This window comes from Chelonia mydas, chromosome 6 (genome assembly GCF_015237465.2).
Source record: "Chelonia mydas isolate rCheMyd1 chromosome 6, rCheMyd1.pri.v2, whole genome shotgun sequence".
NCBI classification, from domain to species: domain Eukaryota; kingdom Metazoa; phylum Chordata; order Testudines; family Cheloniidae; genus Chelonia; species Chelonia mydas.
The window spans coordinates 105732839-105750058 of record NC_051246.2 but is presented as its reverse complement, the minus strand read 5'-3'; the positions used below and the strand labels follow the sequence as shown (position 1 = coordinate 105750058).

The 17220-nt window shown below is 41.3% G+C and overlaps 1 protein-coding gene across 2 annotated transcripts in view; it reads left to right on the top strand.

Moving 5' to 3' along the window:
• The window catches only part of CLMN (calmin), a 103101-nt gene that overhangs the window by 39179 nt on the left and 46702 nt on the right, over positions 1-17220 (top strand). The window contains exon 1 of one of the 2 annotated variants that reach the window (XM_043549265.1): positions 9009-9125. The exons of the other annotated variant lie outside the window; for it this stretch is intronic. The gene's annotated coding sequence lies outside the window, so the exon portion shown is untranslated. Of the gene's footprint in view, positions 1-9008; positions 9126-17220 lie in introns of those variants that run through there. 2 annotated transcript variants of the gene reach the window in all.

Genomic DNA, 17220 nt, shown 5'->3' with positions numbered 1-17220 from the left:
GATTATGGCTGGAGCCTGCTGTACTAAGACTATTCTTTGCTTCTAGGCCCTCCCAGGCACCACGGGAAACACTGTAAGAGAAGCTGTAACTTACCCTGGGGGCTGGGCAAGCCTCAGCTGCCCCAGAACACAGGAAGTGCAAAGGTGACTTAAGCTAACTTTGTTCCTCCCTTTGGGCCCTGCACTGATGCAGTAATGGGGTAACTGGCAATAATGGCTGCTATATTTAAAAGAATCTTAATTTCCTGGGTAACCACACTAATGTCTTAGTTTACTGACATTGAAAGAATTTTAAAACTTTGAATTTACTTTTTGCCGTTTAATTACTTTTGGCATTTTTTTCCCAGTTGGATCATGAAAATGGACTAGTCCAGGGGGGTCTCAAACTTCACTGCACTACGACGCCCCTCTGACAACAAAGTTACTACATAATCCAGAGGGGGGGGGCAGAGACTGAGCCCTGCTGCCTCGGGTTGGGGGCGAGGGGGCTGCAGCCTGAGCCCCATCACCCTGGCTGGGGATGGAGTTCGGGCTTCAGCCCTGGGTCCCAGCAAGTCTAGTGCTGGCCCTGGTGATCCCGTTAAAATGGGGTCGCAACCCACTTTGGGGTCCTGACCCACAGTTTGAGAACTGCTGAACTAGTCAGTTTCATCCTTTAATTAATTTCATTTTGTAAACTCTTTAGGAGATTGATTTTAGCTGAGGCAGTTTTTCTAACCAAGGAACAAACATTCATGAAAATATCTGTAATTGTTTTAATGTATGAAAAGTCTTATTTTACAAAACCTACATTTTTGGACCAAAATTAACTCGATATTTTCTCTCTAATCACATAGGTACAACTTTTTTTTATAAGGACTCAATTTTATGCTGTTTCTAATTGTTTGTCTAATTGTCTTGTGCTGTAGAGCTAGGAAAGGTCTGGGAGATAAGAAGTGTAAATGATATGTGTGTGATAAGGGCAGGGATATATTTTAAAGAAAGGTTTCAGAGTAACAGCCGTGTTAGTCTGTATTCGTAAAAAGAAAAGGAGTACTTGTGGCACCTTAGAGACTAACCAGTTTATTTGAGCATTAGCTTTCGTGAGCTACAGCTCACTTCATCGGATGCATAGCATATCGTGGAAACTGCAGAAGACATTATATACACACAGAGACCATGAAAGGAAGGGAGGAAGTTTTGTTTCACGGTCTCTGTGTGTATATAATGTCTTCTGCAGTTTCCACGATATGCTATGCATCCGATGAAGTGAGCTGTAGCTCACGAAAGCTCATGCTCAAATAAACTGGTTAGTCTCTAAGGTGCCACAAGTACTCCTTTTCATTTTAAAGAAAGTTCTGCAAATACTCTGGCTGTTGTTGAAATCTAGCATAGGGAGTAACTGGAGTAATGCAAAGTAAGGGTAAAGGTTTGTCATACAAATCCTACCATCTTCCTCCTGCCCCCCCCCGGAAATGCCAGCAGATTGCTGGAAAAGAGTTTCCAGTAAGTCATTTGAGCAGGGCAATGGACTAGATGACCTCCAGAGATCTCTTCGAACCCTAATCTTCTATTATTCTATGATTCCATCAGTTTGGGATTTACTGCTCACAACACAGGCAAATGGCATAGCCTTCTAATTTACAGAAAACCTGAAATCCATGGGTAATTCCCATTGCCATTCACAGATGGAAGTGCAGTACATTCACACAGACTCAATAGCTGTGCTATTCCTTGAGCTCCTACAAACTTTGTGGCATCATGGCTTCCATATTCCTATTGCTTTTCTATCTGTACCAGATCACCTCATTGAGATGGATGGGACAATTCCCAACTTTCTCAGAGCTATTGTTTCAAGCGGTCTGCAGACTCAAGCAGATATCACTGGATCGTTGGGAGGAGGCTATGGGGAAGTAGCTTAGGGAGTTGTAGCTGTCACACAGGTGTTACACGAAACACTGCAGACAGCTGTGATCCACAGGGCCCTGGGCTGGAACCCAGAGTAGAGGGCGGGCCCGGGTTCCCCGCATCCCCCCAACTCCCTGTTGGATACAGGAGGAGTTGACAGAAATGATTAGGGGACTGGAACACATGACTTATGAGGAGAGGCTGAGGGAACTGGGATTGTTTAGTCTGCAGAAGAGAAGAATGAGGGGGGATTTGATAGCTGCTTTCAACTACCTGAAAGGGGGTTCCAAAGAGGATGGATTTAGACTGTTCTCAGTGGTAGCAGATGACAGAACAAGGAGTAATGGTCTCAAGTTGCAGTGCGGGAGGTTTAGGTTGGATATTAGGAAAAACTTCTTCACTAGGAGGGTGGTGAAGCACTGGAATGCATTACCTAGGGAGGTGGTGGAATCTCCTTCCTTAGAAGTTTTTAAGGTCAGGCTTGACAAAGCCCTGGCTGGGATGATTTAGTTGGGGATTGGTCCTGCTTTGAGCAGGGGGTTGGGCTAGATGACATCCTGAGGTCCCTTCCAACCCTGATATTCTATGATTCTATGACCTGGACTGTGGGTCCAACGAGAGGGGAAGGTCCGTGGCCTGTCCCCTGACCCACTAGGTGGACCAGCAGAGACTGTGGGGATTGTTCTCCTTCCTTTTCCCCATGCTGGCCCGTGATGAGGTTAGCTGAGTGAACGGCAGGTTTGACCACTCGCAAAAGTGGCCAAACTGAGGGCTGCCGTGAATCTCTGAGGCAAGCAAATCCGCCAATAAGTACAGGACCCACCAAGGCAGAGGAGGAACTTTGTCACAGGTGACTTGATTGCAGTCTAAAAGTATTTACATAGGAAACAAATATTTAATAATGGGCTCTTCAGTCTAGCAGACAAAGTTGTAACACAATCTAATGGCTGGAAGTTGAAGCTAGACAAATTCAGACTGGAAATGAGGTATACATTTTTAACAGTGAGGGCGGGAATAACTTACCAAGGGTTGTGGTGGATTCTCCATCACTGACCATTTTTAAATCCAGATGAGGTCTTTTTCTAAAAGAGATGCTCCAGGAATTATTTTGGGGAAGGTCTATGGCCTGTGTTATACAGGAGGTCAGACTAGAATAGATGATCATAATAGTCCCTTCTGTCTTTGCAATCTATGAAACCTAACCTACATCACCTCTGCTATTTCCATCCTGTACCCCCACACAGCTCTTGTAATGAATTTCAATCCTGATTGGCCGTACCCCAGCTATTTCTGTCCTGGACTCCCACACAACTTGGCCAGTGCATCTCAGTTCTGTCAGGCAGCACCTTTGAGCGTTTTCTGAGAAGAATGCCAGTTGAATTGCATATTATCATAATGTAGAATGGTTTTGTCAAATGAAAAAAATATACATTCAGGATGAGAATTCTGAAACCTACTAAGATGAAAACAAATTCAGTTCACTTGTGGCCTAAGCTAGAGTTAAACTTTAGAAGCTAGAGTTAAACTTTAGTGTGTTCAGATGTGGCTTAGGTCATACTTCTTTACCTTCTGGGTATTTTTTACATCTAGCAATTAAAATAAACAGACCCAGAGTATTATGTGTTCTAGGGACGGTGCGATTTGGTTACAGAAGGCAAGTCTGGGGATTTGAGCTCAGTACTTGCATAGTCTGTCTTTGCATTTTCTGAACAAATTGTTAGTACAAGATATGAATAAAGCAACTTGATTTAGAAACATGTTTCCAGGGAAACATTAGTTGCTTTGGAAGTTAACCATGGGACATGATTTTTATGTGGCTCTTGGGAGGTTTGAAGATTTTCTTTCCTTTTTATAGAAAGAACATTCTTCTGGGGGTTTGGTTTGGTTTTTACTGTAAATTTTGAAGCAAATAGACAAATATGGGGCGCCACTAAGAAAAGGGCTTAAAGTATTTGGAATTCAGAGTCTTTGTCCCTTTATATAAGTTTGGAAGATACTTGTTTGATTCATTTGTTATCTTCCTCCATATAGTATACAAGATACAGACAGTGTGATTTATGGACTAAAGAGTTAGGACTCCTAATTCCATTCCTAGCTTTGTGCTCAGTTTGTTGTGTGACCTTAGGCAAGTCAGTTAACCTCTCTGTACCTCCTGTTACTCCTCTGTAAAATGAATACGGTGATATTTACCTACCTCCCTGAATTGAGGAGTAATTCATTGATATATGTAAAGTGTGTTGAGATTCTAAGATAAAAGATCTTATGAGAAAGCAGTGTAAAAGTTTTCTCTTTGATTTAATTTCTGACTGAAATCGGAGACAAAATGTTCTTCTTAGTTAGACACTTGGTATGAGTCTCTCACAATAAGAACTTACCCAAAGAATGTTTGTTTATATTTAGGACCTTACTTAAATATAAGGTATTTTGGAATATTATATAAATATTCACAGTCCATTTTGGTCAATTTCATGGTCATAGGATTTTAAAAATCATAATTTTCATGATTTCAGCTATTTAAATCTGAAATTTCACAGTGTTGTAATAGTAGGTTATTGTAGGGGGATTGCAGTACTACTGTGCTGGGGGCAGTGCTGCCTTCAGAGCGGGGCAACAGGAGGGCGGTGGCTGCTGGCCGGGATCCCAGCTCTGAAGGAAGCAGCGCAGAAGGAAGGATGGCATGGTATGGTATTGCCACCCTTATTTCTGCACTGCTGCCTGCAGAGCTGGGCCCTCAGTCAGCAGCTGCCACTCTCTGGCCACCCAGCTCTGAAGGCAGCAGCACAGAAGTAAGGCTGGCATGGCATGGTATTGCCACCCTTACTTCTGTGCTGCCTTCAGAGCTGGGCACCCAGCCAACAGCTGCACAGTACAGTGCAGAAGTAAGGGTGGCAATACCCCTAAAATAACCTTGTGACCCCCCTGCAACTCCCTTTTGGGTCAGGACCCCCAATTTGAGAAACACTGGTCTCCCCCATGAAATCTGTACAGTATAGGGTAAAGGCACACAAAAGACCAGATTTCACTGTCCATGACGTATTTTTTCATGGCCGTGAATTTGGTTGGGCCCTATTTATATCTAAGTGAGCAGAGATGATGGTCTTCAGCAATAAATATTTGTTAAAATTGCTAATACTGTGCATTTGTAAGGAATACTATAATTAGTCAGTTGTAATGTTCTTCTTCACTAATTCCAGGTTCTTCTTTTCAGTCATTGACAAGAAAAAGACATTTAAAAACACTCATATAAGGGTGTGGGATTGTATTTTTTTGATGGTTTTGAAGTGGTATAAATGCCATGATTTACTAGGCTTTAAATAAATTATGCAGTGTGTTGGCAGTTGCCAACAGCAGCAGAAATCAATGGAGCTGTGGCTTTCTCACACAAACAATTGCGCTAGGTAGATCCTGTATCTATTAAAGTCTGCACCTAGGCTCTCCATTTTTAGGACATCAGTTCAAGTAGGAAGAGGTAGGGAGGGTCTATATTTGTTTTGTTTGAATTAAACTACATTTTTAAAGGGGAGCTGAAAAACCTTTTATATGTTATTGGTTTAATGTCACAGTCTGTGTGCACAGGTGTTGTTGTTTTTTTAAAAGGTACTCTTTGGACTTGACCAAAACAAAAAAACCCCACAAGCATCCAAAACCATCTTTTAAACCTTGTAGTTAGATGTCAAGCAAATTGATTCGGCACTGTGGTCCTGTCTGCAAGGGAAATGACTATGGGCCATAGCTGTTTGCTTTAACCACTCAAGTGAGTGAGGTGAACAGGATTTGGCCCTACCTCTACTTGTGGGACTTATCAAAGGAAAAGGCCTGCCCTTGTGCACATGTGTGCTCTCTCTCGGCCAAACTCTCCAAGCAGCTGAGTGCAGTCTGGGATATCAGTAGAAGCTGAGGATACTCAACACCTTGTAGTATCATAGCATCAAATCCTGTTCCCTGGGATTTTCTGGCAGGCTTTTGCCACATTATAAAGCATGGATAAAAATGATCTGGCATCTGTGTATATCGCTTGGTGAATGATTGCATTATTTTTTATTGGTCCAGAATTTTCTAAGCTACAGTCACTGACTCACAGTAAACCAAGGCTAGCAAGTTTCAGAGTAACAGCTGTGTTAGTCTGTATTCGCAAAAAGAAAAGGAGGACTTGTGGCACCTTAGAGACTAACCAATTTATTTGAGCATAAGCTTTTGTGAGCTACAGCTCACTTCATCGGATCTCTCTCTGAAGGCTTAGTCTCCAGTTTGATAGTTCCTACTTACCTTGAATTGAACACTCTGCTCAGCACTGAATTGCATGTGTGTGTGTGTGAGGGTATGACTGGATTGCTATTGCTGACCATTTAAAAACAAACAAATGAGTGAAACCAATGGGTCTTGTGGCCAAGCACAGCTGTAGGCAATGGTGTGATTTGATTGGCAGTAAAGCAACATGGGGTGAAGTTATTTTTCAATCAAATTAGGCTTTATCTTACTAATCCAGTGAAACTGGAAAGGCAGTTTTCAGTAAACTCATCTCTTCATTAAATGGGAGGCAAAGACAAAGCAAATCCACTTAAAAAACAAAAAAAGTTAAAATAAAGTGACTATGCAGCTGTGGAAATAAATTGAAGAAAATGGGGCATATTTTCAAAGTCATTATTGCAGCTAAATTGCAGTCATTCTTATTAATGGAGAAATTAACTAAAAAGAAAAACACCACCAAAATGTACAAATGTGAGAAGTTTCGCATTTTTCCAAAGTTGCACAATCCGAATGGGAACAAAAATTCCCACCCAGCTTCTGTGATGATCTGTCTGCAAATATTTACTCATGTGAAAGGGAAGAATGGTCTGTTTTTAGAGTTCATTGTAAGAATTTTTGTCTGTCTAATATTTAAGCTTGATCTATTTCTTGCAGTATATACAGGGGGAAAGGGTATTGCAGCCATTTACTGCTAAAGCACTGTGCAGTGGTAGGGCAGCCAAAATTGTATGTAATTATCTTTTTAAAAGATAGTCGAGGAATGCAGAGTGCATTCCCCAAGTCTTACTAGGTCAAGGTATTGAGAGACGTTGCAATAATGTGGAGAAGTAGCGGTGATTATCACAGAAGCAACACCAGATATATCACAGAAACAACCATCATATGGATTATACGCTTGCTTCTATCAGTTTTGCTGGCATGAGGATCAAGCCAGAGTTGTCACTGCAAGGTCTGACTGAGTGCCTTCCAAGTATTTGTGGATTTAATCTCACGACATGCATGAGTGACATGAATTATCCCCCTGGTAAAGATGGGGAAACAGAAGCACAGAGAGACCATGTGACTTGCCTGAGGTCACCCAGGGAATCTGTAGCACAGCTATGAATCAAACCTAGATATTCTGAGCCCCAGTCCAGTGCTTTAACCCCAAGACCATTACCTTTAACTAAAAGAGAAGAGGATGTTCCACTGCAAACTTTAGAGACAAAAAACTCTCCACAGTTAGGCTCCTGGTGTGCTGAGGCCATTGTTTATCTGCTGATCAACACTGTCTCAGTGTTTCCTGTATTCCCTGCTCTGTCTTTGCCCATCTGTTGTCTTGTGTTGTACTGAGGCCAGACTGTAAACACTTTGGGATAAAAACAGTCTTTTAGTTCTGTTTGTACAGCACCTAGCACGATGGAGCCCAGGACTAAGGCTCCTAGGCCTGTGATAATACAACTAATAATAATTCCAGAATAAGAATCCACACATGTAGTTAATCAGGAATAGTTAGTCTGCTTTAAATTTGCATCCTACTTTATTCTGGATTAACTCTCATGTGTTATTCTGGATTAACTCTCAAAACAAACCCTAAACCTTTATTTAAAAACAAAAAAATGCCTACATTATTGTGAAGATTACACTGGGTTGATGTTTTCAAGGTTAACTGATGCTGTATTGAGTCAGCTGTAGACAGTGATCTTCTGATGCTGTGCTTGTCTGCTACAGACATGGTCTGAAACAATCGCTGTAAAAAGGTGCAAACACCACCCCCACACCCACATTCATCTAACTGGGTCACTAACTGAGAAAGCTGGAAGGTAATTTACTTGTTAATACTTCGCTGGTGAGCAGTTTAATAGAAACATCTAGAAAATGGGCTGTCAGACAATCCCTATCAAAAGCCCCTCCGAGCTGCACTGTTTTCAACACAAAGCATTTAAAAATCATGAGGTGGGACCCAAACATCCTGAGATTGGATTAAACATCATCGTGATTTTTTTAAACCCCCATAATTCATTTTTAAATTGGCTTTCTGGTTTTTGAATATTTTATGGTGCATTTGCATCACAGTTTCAATCTTTTCTCTGCAATCATGGGGTAGGAACTTACTTTGAACAAACAACCCCCAGCCCCCCACGCACAAAGGAAAACTGAGATTCTCATGCAATTATATGATTTCAGGAGCTGGGATTTTAAGAAAAACATTAAATATTATAAGACTTGCTGTAAAATCCTGAGTAGACAACACTGCAGCTGCCAAAACCTTCAGTTGCTTGATGACTTAATTAAATGGTAATTAAATATTCATAAATAGGCCCAATGGCCTGTGATGGGCTATTAGATGGGGTGAGATCCGAGTTACCCAGGAAAGAATTTTCTGTAGTATCTGGCTGATGAATCTTGCCCATATGCTCAGGGTTTAGCTGATCGCCATATTTGGGGTCGGGAAGGAATTTTCCTCCACGGCAGATTGGAAGAGGCCCTGGAGGTTTTTCGCCTTCCTCTGTAGCATGGGGCACGGGTCATTTGCTGGAGGATTCTCTGCTCCTTGAAGTCTTTAAACTACGATTTGAGGACTTCAATAGCACAGATATAGGTGTGAGGTTTTTTTTGTAGGAGTGGTGGGTGAAATTCTATGGCCTGCGTTGTGCAGGAGGTCAGACTAGATGATCATAATGGTCCCTTCTGACCTAAATATCTATGAATCTATGACTTGTGCAATGCAGTTTTGCATTGAATGTGGGGACATTAGAGCTTTGATCAGTGCCTGGCTAAAGGCCACGAGATTCTATGCCTTGGAGCTTTCGTCAGCCCAGCTGTTTGAAGTCTTTGAGTGGTTAATCACTCCCTGGTGGTAAAAGGCAGAGCTGAGCTGAGCTAAGCAAAGCAGGGAAGACGTGGTATAAAAAGTCACTTGCTAGATGAACTCAAGAGCAGTGAACAAAGGTAGTGAACAGGAGGGAGTAGCTCCAGCTACAGACTGTGTTTTGAGGTAGCAGGACTTGGTGAGTGGTGTGTTTGGCCCATCTGTGGGTTGTTTGTTTGTTCTCTGGGTACAGACTATGTAGCCGGGTCATGGGCCTCTAAGTAAGCTCTTAGAACTTTGTTTAATACTTTTCTAAAGACCATGAGGCTCTAGCTCTTAGAGCTTTGATCAGCTGTTTGACGTTTCTGAGTGATTAATCACCTCTCTGGTGGTGAGGGGCAGAGCAGAACTGAGCTAAGCAAGGAAGACTTGATGTAAAAAATCACTTGCTAGGTGAACTTGAGAGCTGTGAACAGAGGGAGTTAACAGAAGGAGTGTGAGAGGCTTTCCTTCTTGGTTCAGTACTATATGTGATAAGATGGCCTGTGACAGAACAGTGGTGGTGACCTGCAATGGATGTGCCATGCTTTCTTTCCTGCATGAGGACAGAAGGGATTTTCTGTGCATGAAGTGCAAGTTGGTGACTGTTGGAGGAAAAGATTCTTGGATTAGAGGGGCAAGTTAAGACTCTAATAAGAGAACTGGAAGAGTTTGTAGACAACCAGATTCAGGAAACACCAGTACCCCAGGTCTCAGGAAGAATGGAGCCGGCCACAAGGGAACTGGAGAGAGAGGGGAAGTCAAAGAGAAGGCCTAGCAGTTTATAACCACTAGAGGAAAGAGGTCATGGCAACATTCTTCATGGTTGGAGACAGATGGGGATAGGTAGACTATGGCCACCAGAAAGAACAGAAACAGGAGGAATTCCACACAGCTCTAGACCTTTCAAATCAATACCAGGTCCTCAATGTGGAAACTATGGAAAAGGCCTTTCAAGATCCATCAGGTCCAAGGGAATGGAGAGATGTACAGGACACACATATGGATGGCAGCTTGGTCTAACATGTAAGAAAATCAAGCTTACCTTTGAAAAGAGTTCTCTAACCATCCAAGGAAGTCGGACCCTTGTGGGAGATTCAGTACTCAGAAGAACCAAAAGAACATCCTGCCAGGGAAAGGTGGACAACAGGACAGTGTGCTGCCGTTCTGGAGCCAAAACTCCAGATGTCCGTCTAGGATTGGATAGGCTTCTGAAGTCTGCAGGCCAGGATCCATTGGTGATGGTTCATATCCTCCCACAATGCAGTGTCATTAGTGCTATCTCACAGATACTAGATGAATTCGGGGAACTTGGAATCATGGAGAAGAAGAGTAATGTCCAAGTGATCTGCATTCCTTTGGTAATGGGACGGGATAGATCTCAGAGAAGAAGATTCTGGAAGTGAGTCACTGAGTAGGTAAGTGGCATAGGATGTAGGGCTTTGGTTTTGTGGAACATTGGCCCACCTCTCCTATGGGGAGAGGGAACTGTATAGTTTGGATGGCCTCCACCTCAGTAGAAGGGGGACCAATCTCCTTGTGGACAGACTGACTAGAGTAGTCAGGAGGGGATTAAACTAATAGCAAAAGGGGAGGGTTAAAAGGGGGGACAATATGAGCACTCATTTACCACAAAATCGAGATGTTGAGAACAAAATCAATCAAGGAACCAAAGGGCATGAAATGCTTGAATTTCCTATATACTAATTCTAGGAGCCTGGTTAACAAACAAGAGAATTGCTCATTTATGAGCATACATTTGATCTAGTTGGTATTACTGAAACCTGATGAGATGATTCACACAACGGGAATGTTAAAGTCAACGTTTATAAACTATTTAGGAAGGTCTGAGTGAGTGAAAGGGGAGAGGGAGTGGTGCGCCATGTTAAAAAATGGCATTACCTGTTTCCAAGTCACTGATAACTTGGAAGAAAATAATCTTGAATGCTTATGGATCAATGTCCTAACAAACAAAGTGCAAGATGGTGTATTAGTTGGTGTCTGCTACGGACCACCAAATCACACTATGTAATAGGATGACCACCTCCTTACAGACCTGTCTCTAATGTGTAGGGGGAAAATACTGTGTGATCGTGGGTGAGGTCAATTTGAGTGACACATGCTGGAGATCTCATGCTGCCAGTACTAAAACATCCTTGGAATTTCTAAACATTATAGATAACAATTTTTTAACACAAAAAGAGTTGCAGCCAATATGAGGGAATTTTGTATACAGCCTTGTCCTAACAGAGGAACTGATAACAGAAATAAAAGTTAATGTTAGCTCAGGAACAAGTGATCATGACTTGATCACGTTTACAATGTGTGATTAGAATAAGGTCCAGACATTTAATAAAATAAAAACTTAGTGCTTTAAAAGGGCCAGTTTCACAAAGATGAAAACAATTATGACACATCAGCTTGGAGGAATATTTAATCAGAAAAATATGAATGATGATCGGGAATCATTTAAGAGTACCTTACTAGTAGCCACACTCCCACAACTGAGGAAGAAGACTGACTTTTTTTTTTTAATATATGTATATATGTCAGTCATTTAAACCAGCACAGTCTGGTTTAGAGAGGAAGTGAAGGCAGGTGTCAAAAATAAATAAACAAATGTAAGAAAGGTGAAGTTGAGACTAATGAATTTAAATCAGAAGTTAAGAATTGTAGAAAATTGATAAGGGAAACCAAGGGGCACAAGGCATAATCTATGGCCAGTAGCATTAAGGACAATAAGAAGGTTTGGGGGGGGGGGGGGGGTTGGTTTTTTTTTTTGTATATTACGAACAAAAATACTCCATACAGTGGTATTGATCCATTACTATATGGAAATGGTAGAATTATCAATAATAATGCAGAAAAGGCAGCAGTAGTCAATAAATATTTCTGTCCAATATTTGGGATGAAGTCTCATTATCTGATAACACTCTTTCCGTTCCATTAGTATCTCAGGAGGATGTTAAACAGAAGCTGCTAATGCTAGACATTGTTAAAATCAGCAGGTCCACATAACTTGCATCCAAAAGTTTTAAAAGAGCTGGCTGAGGAGGTCACTAGCCCATTTAATGTTGATTTTTCAGTAAGTCTTGGAGCACTGGGGCAGTTCCTGAAGACTGGAAGAAAGCTAATGTTTTTCCAATTTTTAAAAAGGGAAATGGGATGACACAGGTAATTGTAGGCCTGTCAGCCTGACAATAATCCTAGGCGAGATAATGGAGCAGATGTTACAGGACTCTATTAATAAAGAACAAAAGGGGGTAGTGTAATTAATGCAAATCAATATGGGTTTATTGAAAATTGATCCTGTCAAATTAACTTGATATATATTTTTATAAGATTACAAGTTTAGTTGATAAAGATGATAGTGTTGATGTAACATACTTAGATTTCTCTAAGGTATTCGATTTATACAGCATGATCTGATTTAAAAAAAACTTCAATGATGTAAAACCAACATGACACACATTAAATGGATTAAACTGGTTAACTAATAGGTCTCCAAATGTAACTGTAAATGGGGAATTGTCATCAAGTGGGGACTCTCAAGGATTGGTTCTTGGCCCTATGCTATTTAATATTTTTATCAATGATCTGGAAGAAAACCTAAAATCATCACTGATAAAGTTTGCAGATGACACAATTTGTGGGATTTGTAAATAATTAAGAGGATAGATTTGTAAAGTGGGCATAAGCAAACAATATACATTTTAATACGGCTAAACGTACATCTATACATCTGGGAACAAAGAATGTAGGCTATACTTACAGGATGGAAGACTCTGAAAAGGATTTGGGAGTTGTGGTGGATACTCAGATGACATGAGCTCCCAATGTGACTCTGTGGCCAAAGAGCTAATGCCATTCTAGGATGCATAAACAGGGGAATCTTGAATAGGGATAGAAAAGTTCTTTTACAACTGTATATGGCATTGGTGAGACTGCTGCTGGAATACCATGTTGATATTGGTGTGCACAATTCAAGAAGGATGCTGATTAAATTGGAGAGGGTTCAGAGAGGAGCCACAAGAATGATTAAAGGACTCAAAGAGCTCAATATATTGAGCTTAACAAAGAGAAGGTTAATGGGTGACTTGATTACAGTCAGTAAGTAACTATATAGGACAACAAATATTTAATAATGGGCTCATTAGTCTGGCAGAGAAAGGTTTAACACAATCCAGTGGCTAGAAGCTGAAACTAGACAAATTCAGACTGCAAATAAGGCATACATTTTTAACACTGAATAATTAACCATTAGAGCAAGTTATCATGGTGGATTCTCCATCACTGACAATTTTTAAATCAAGATGGATCTTTTTCTAAAAGATCCGCTCTAGGAATCATTTTGGGTAAGGTCTATGGATACTGGTTATACAGACGGTCAGACTAGATCACAATGATCTCTTCTGACCTTAGAGTCTATGACATCATGATGCAAATGCAGTTTAACATCAACACAATACCAGTAATATCTGGATTATTCATTTTCATATTTAACTCATTAAAAAACCCTCTGTTTTAACTTAAATAAGATGTTTCTGAATTTCCAGGGACCACGCCTCAGATTTTTAGGTACAGCTTGCTGCTGAGTCTGAAGCCTTAACTGTTCTTGTCCAAAATCTGAATGAGCGTGCTTTGGGTTTGGCTTTGGCTTTTGGCAAAGATCAGCTACCTCTTCTGTAGGTCACATTTGCATTGAGAGAGACTTAATTAGATCTCTTTTTAGTCTTTAGCACTGCACTAAAATGAAACTATGATATTTTTATGAACTATATTCTGTTCACATTTTACCCATGTAACTTCTGCATTCAGTTGGGTATACAGTTTAACTGGTAGCATGGCCCCTTGTATCCTAATGCTCTCAGATTATTATAATAATACTCAAAGTTCCTCTGTTAAATTGTTGATAAACTTACTTTTCACAAGGGCTTCTCTCATGGTTTGACACTGAGCATGGGCCCCTCTTTGTAAAATCCATGGTCCACATTGGGTTGGGAAGCTACTGGAAAAAGGCTTTGGCATTATACTCCAAAAACACTGTTCGGTACTGTGCTGCTTTCTCTCCAGACAACTCAGTCACAGAGAGCAACAGCTCAAAGTCTGCCAAGTACACACTGATTTCAGTCTCATCAGCGTGACCAGTAAACTTCTCAGGAAAAAGGGCTTTTTCCATCTTGAAGCTGCTGCCACCAGTTGTAATAAGTCTTTATAGAACCACAGAGATTTATGGAACACTGCAAGAAATAAGTCCAGCACCCAAAGGAAGGACTGAATTTCTTCCTAGCCTTCTGCCCCTGAACCAAGTCTACAACATAGCAAAACGAGACAACTTAACACTCAGATAAAGACCTAGAACTACCTATTAGTAGAGGTGCTGTCTGCACTGATCGTGATACTAGTATGTATTTTCCATAGGGGAAGGCTCATGGGGCCTGATAATATTTTAACTGGTAGATCCACAAGTTCTTTCAGTCACACCCTCTGTTATCACTAGCACAGATTTATTCTAAATTTTGTTTTTTTCCCCCCTAAATACTTTCATGCTTTCCCTTTCTGCCCAGCTGGGGACTGATTATATACCTTTCTTGCAGCAGATGACATGCTTTTGGAGTTTTGCTGTATTCTGAGATCTGAACCCTTGCCCTCTCTCTCTAACAATGTCTGTTTCTAGACTGCTACACAATGTTGTCTGTGAATTCACTGATTTTCCTACTTCTGCATAAACTCTCCTTGGTAGTAATTTTCTTCAACTTCTCTTCATTCATTAGCACAGGGGTGGCTGACCTGAGCCTGAGAAGGAGCCAGAATTTACTAATGTACATTGCCACAGGAATGCATCCGATGAAGTGAGCTGTAGCTCACAAAAGCTTGTGCTCAAATAAATTTGTTAGCCTCTAAGGTGCCACAAGTACTCATTTTCTTTTTGCGAATACAGACTAACACGGCTGCTACTCTGAAACCAGTAATACATCAGTAGCCCCGCATCAGCTCCCTCCTGCCCACTGGTAGCCCCACTGATCAGCACCTCGCCCTCCCTCCCCATACCTCCTGATCAGCTGTTTCATGGCGTGCAGGAGGCGATGGGGGTCGGGGAGGAGCGAGGGCATGGCAGGCTCAGGGGAGGGGTGGAGTGGGGACAGGGCCTGTGGCAGACCCAGGGGTTGAGCAGTGAGCACCCCCCGGCACACTGGAAAGTTGGCACTGGTAGCTGCAGCCCCAAAGTCGGTGCCTACACAAGGAGCCACTTATTAACTTCTGAAGAGCCGCATGTGGCTCCAGAGCCACAGGTTGGCCACCCCTGCATTAGCATGTCAGCCAAAGAACTGAAGTGGCCTGTGGACTGAGACACACGTCTCTTTAAATTAAACCTAACCCTAAATAATTATGATTTGTTCCCAACAGTTCCCTCTGTTCCTCTTTGCTTATGCAATACTTTGTGCCTAAGCCTGCACATGGAATAAATATATTTTTACTCTGATTTTTTTTCAGAAATATATTTTTCCTGTGGGAATGGTTATTGAAATTGACACACTTTTTTTCAGAATGTTTTGATTTAAACAAAAATTGCATTTTCCATAGCATATAATAGTGATTTGACGATCCTTTATTCTGCCAATGGCCTCATGTTTTGTAATGCAATATTTGTTAATCAGTTCGCTCATCTGCTCTGTACTCTCACAAACCTTATTTCAGTGTGACTAGTTTGGAAGGTGGGGATGTGACCAGTCGCTTCCCAGCTTATGGCTGCCTCTGCTGCTTAGCCAAAGGCCATAGCCAAAGAACAGGGCCTCAGACTGTCACAGTAAGAGAAGGCCCTTACGCCGGCAGACAGTGATTTTGATTCTTTCTTTTATACCTCTATAACTAGCTAAGTGATAAGAATACACCTAAATTCTTAGACAACAGGCCTTTACAGACCGGCCTGAATATCTATATCCTAACAAGTGTATCTATTTTGCAGAAAAATAAGTTGAGGTCCAGAGAAAATAAATGATTTGCTGTGTCACCTCTGACAAATCAGTCGCTCAGCTGAGAATAATAGTCGGGATTACTGACTCCCAGTTCCATGCTCTGTCCACTAAGTAACTGTTCTTTTTTCTATTGTATGCAGCTTCTTCTACAGTGTCTACTTATCCTAGTATTTGCAGTATTCCCTGAATGTATGCTCGGGAATAATGCAAAAAATCAGATCATGTCATTTAAGGAAACTGGCAGATTTTTAAAGAGTAATCACTGGGTTCCATTAGATTTTAGCCCGTGCATGAATACATCTGATGATGGGCCACTGTTATAGTTCACCTTGTGGTGGTGATTGCAGCGATATCACTCCAGTGTACAGTACAGTTTCATAAGTTTTAAAATGGTACTTGCAATTGTTATTGATTCTATTGGCCTGCCCTTTCTGCCATTGCAGATCAGACTGTAGCTCAAATCTTAGAGCACTTGATTTTTCTCTTTCTGTAATGATCTGCAACCCATTATCTCATATCACATGTTTAACCCATGATGCACAAAACATCTGCTTGTTCTCTAAAGCTGCAGGATTTTGTTCCAGTTAATACTAATCTCAGTAAATCTCTCAAGCTTTTATTTTAGGATTGCATGTACTTTTACATGCTTTTAATGTTCATTTGTCTTCACGCTTTTTCTCCTCCCTCTGAACTGTTTAGTAGTTTAGAGAGGCCATTAAACTCAGTTCAAGAGGCAGGAGAAAAAAATTGGAACCCACTGTGATTTGTGACTCAGCCATCATGGAGTGCAGTCATAGCTTTGAAGCCTCTTCCTTAAGTTTGTTGACCGAGCACATTAGCAGTGGCAGCTCCACGGCCGGGACCTAGGCAGTTAATGAATTTAGACAGCCAGCTTTTAATACTGGACCTATAGTAGTGTACATCTATAACTTGACTTGGCTTTGCTTGCTCCTTTCATTTCTGTACGTTTCCTCTGGTGTTGGGATGTTGTGGTTCAAAGTTGTAGCATAAATCTTTTATCTGCCTTATATCAGCTGGGTGATGCTTTTTGTTTCTGCTGTCTTTCATAGTGAAAAATAGTTCTGGCAGGGAAACCCTAGCTTGTTCGACAGTCTCAGAAAAGTAACTCCGTATCACTCCCATCCTGTGGGTACTTTTCTTTACCTGTTTTCTGACCACACAGTAAGTCAGAATTGCAGTTTCTTGAGCACAGGATTCCTATACACAAAAAGCAAAGACCTAGCTATATTTTATGCCTCTTTGGCAATCGTCCCATAA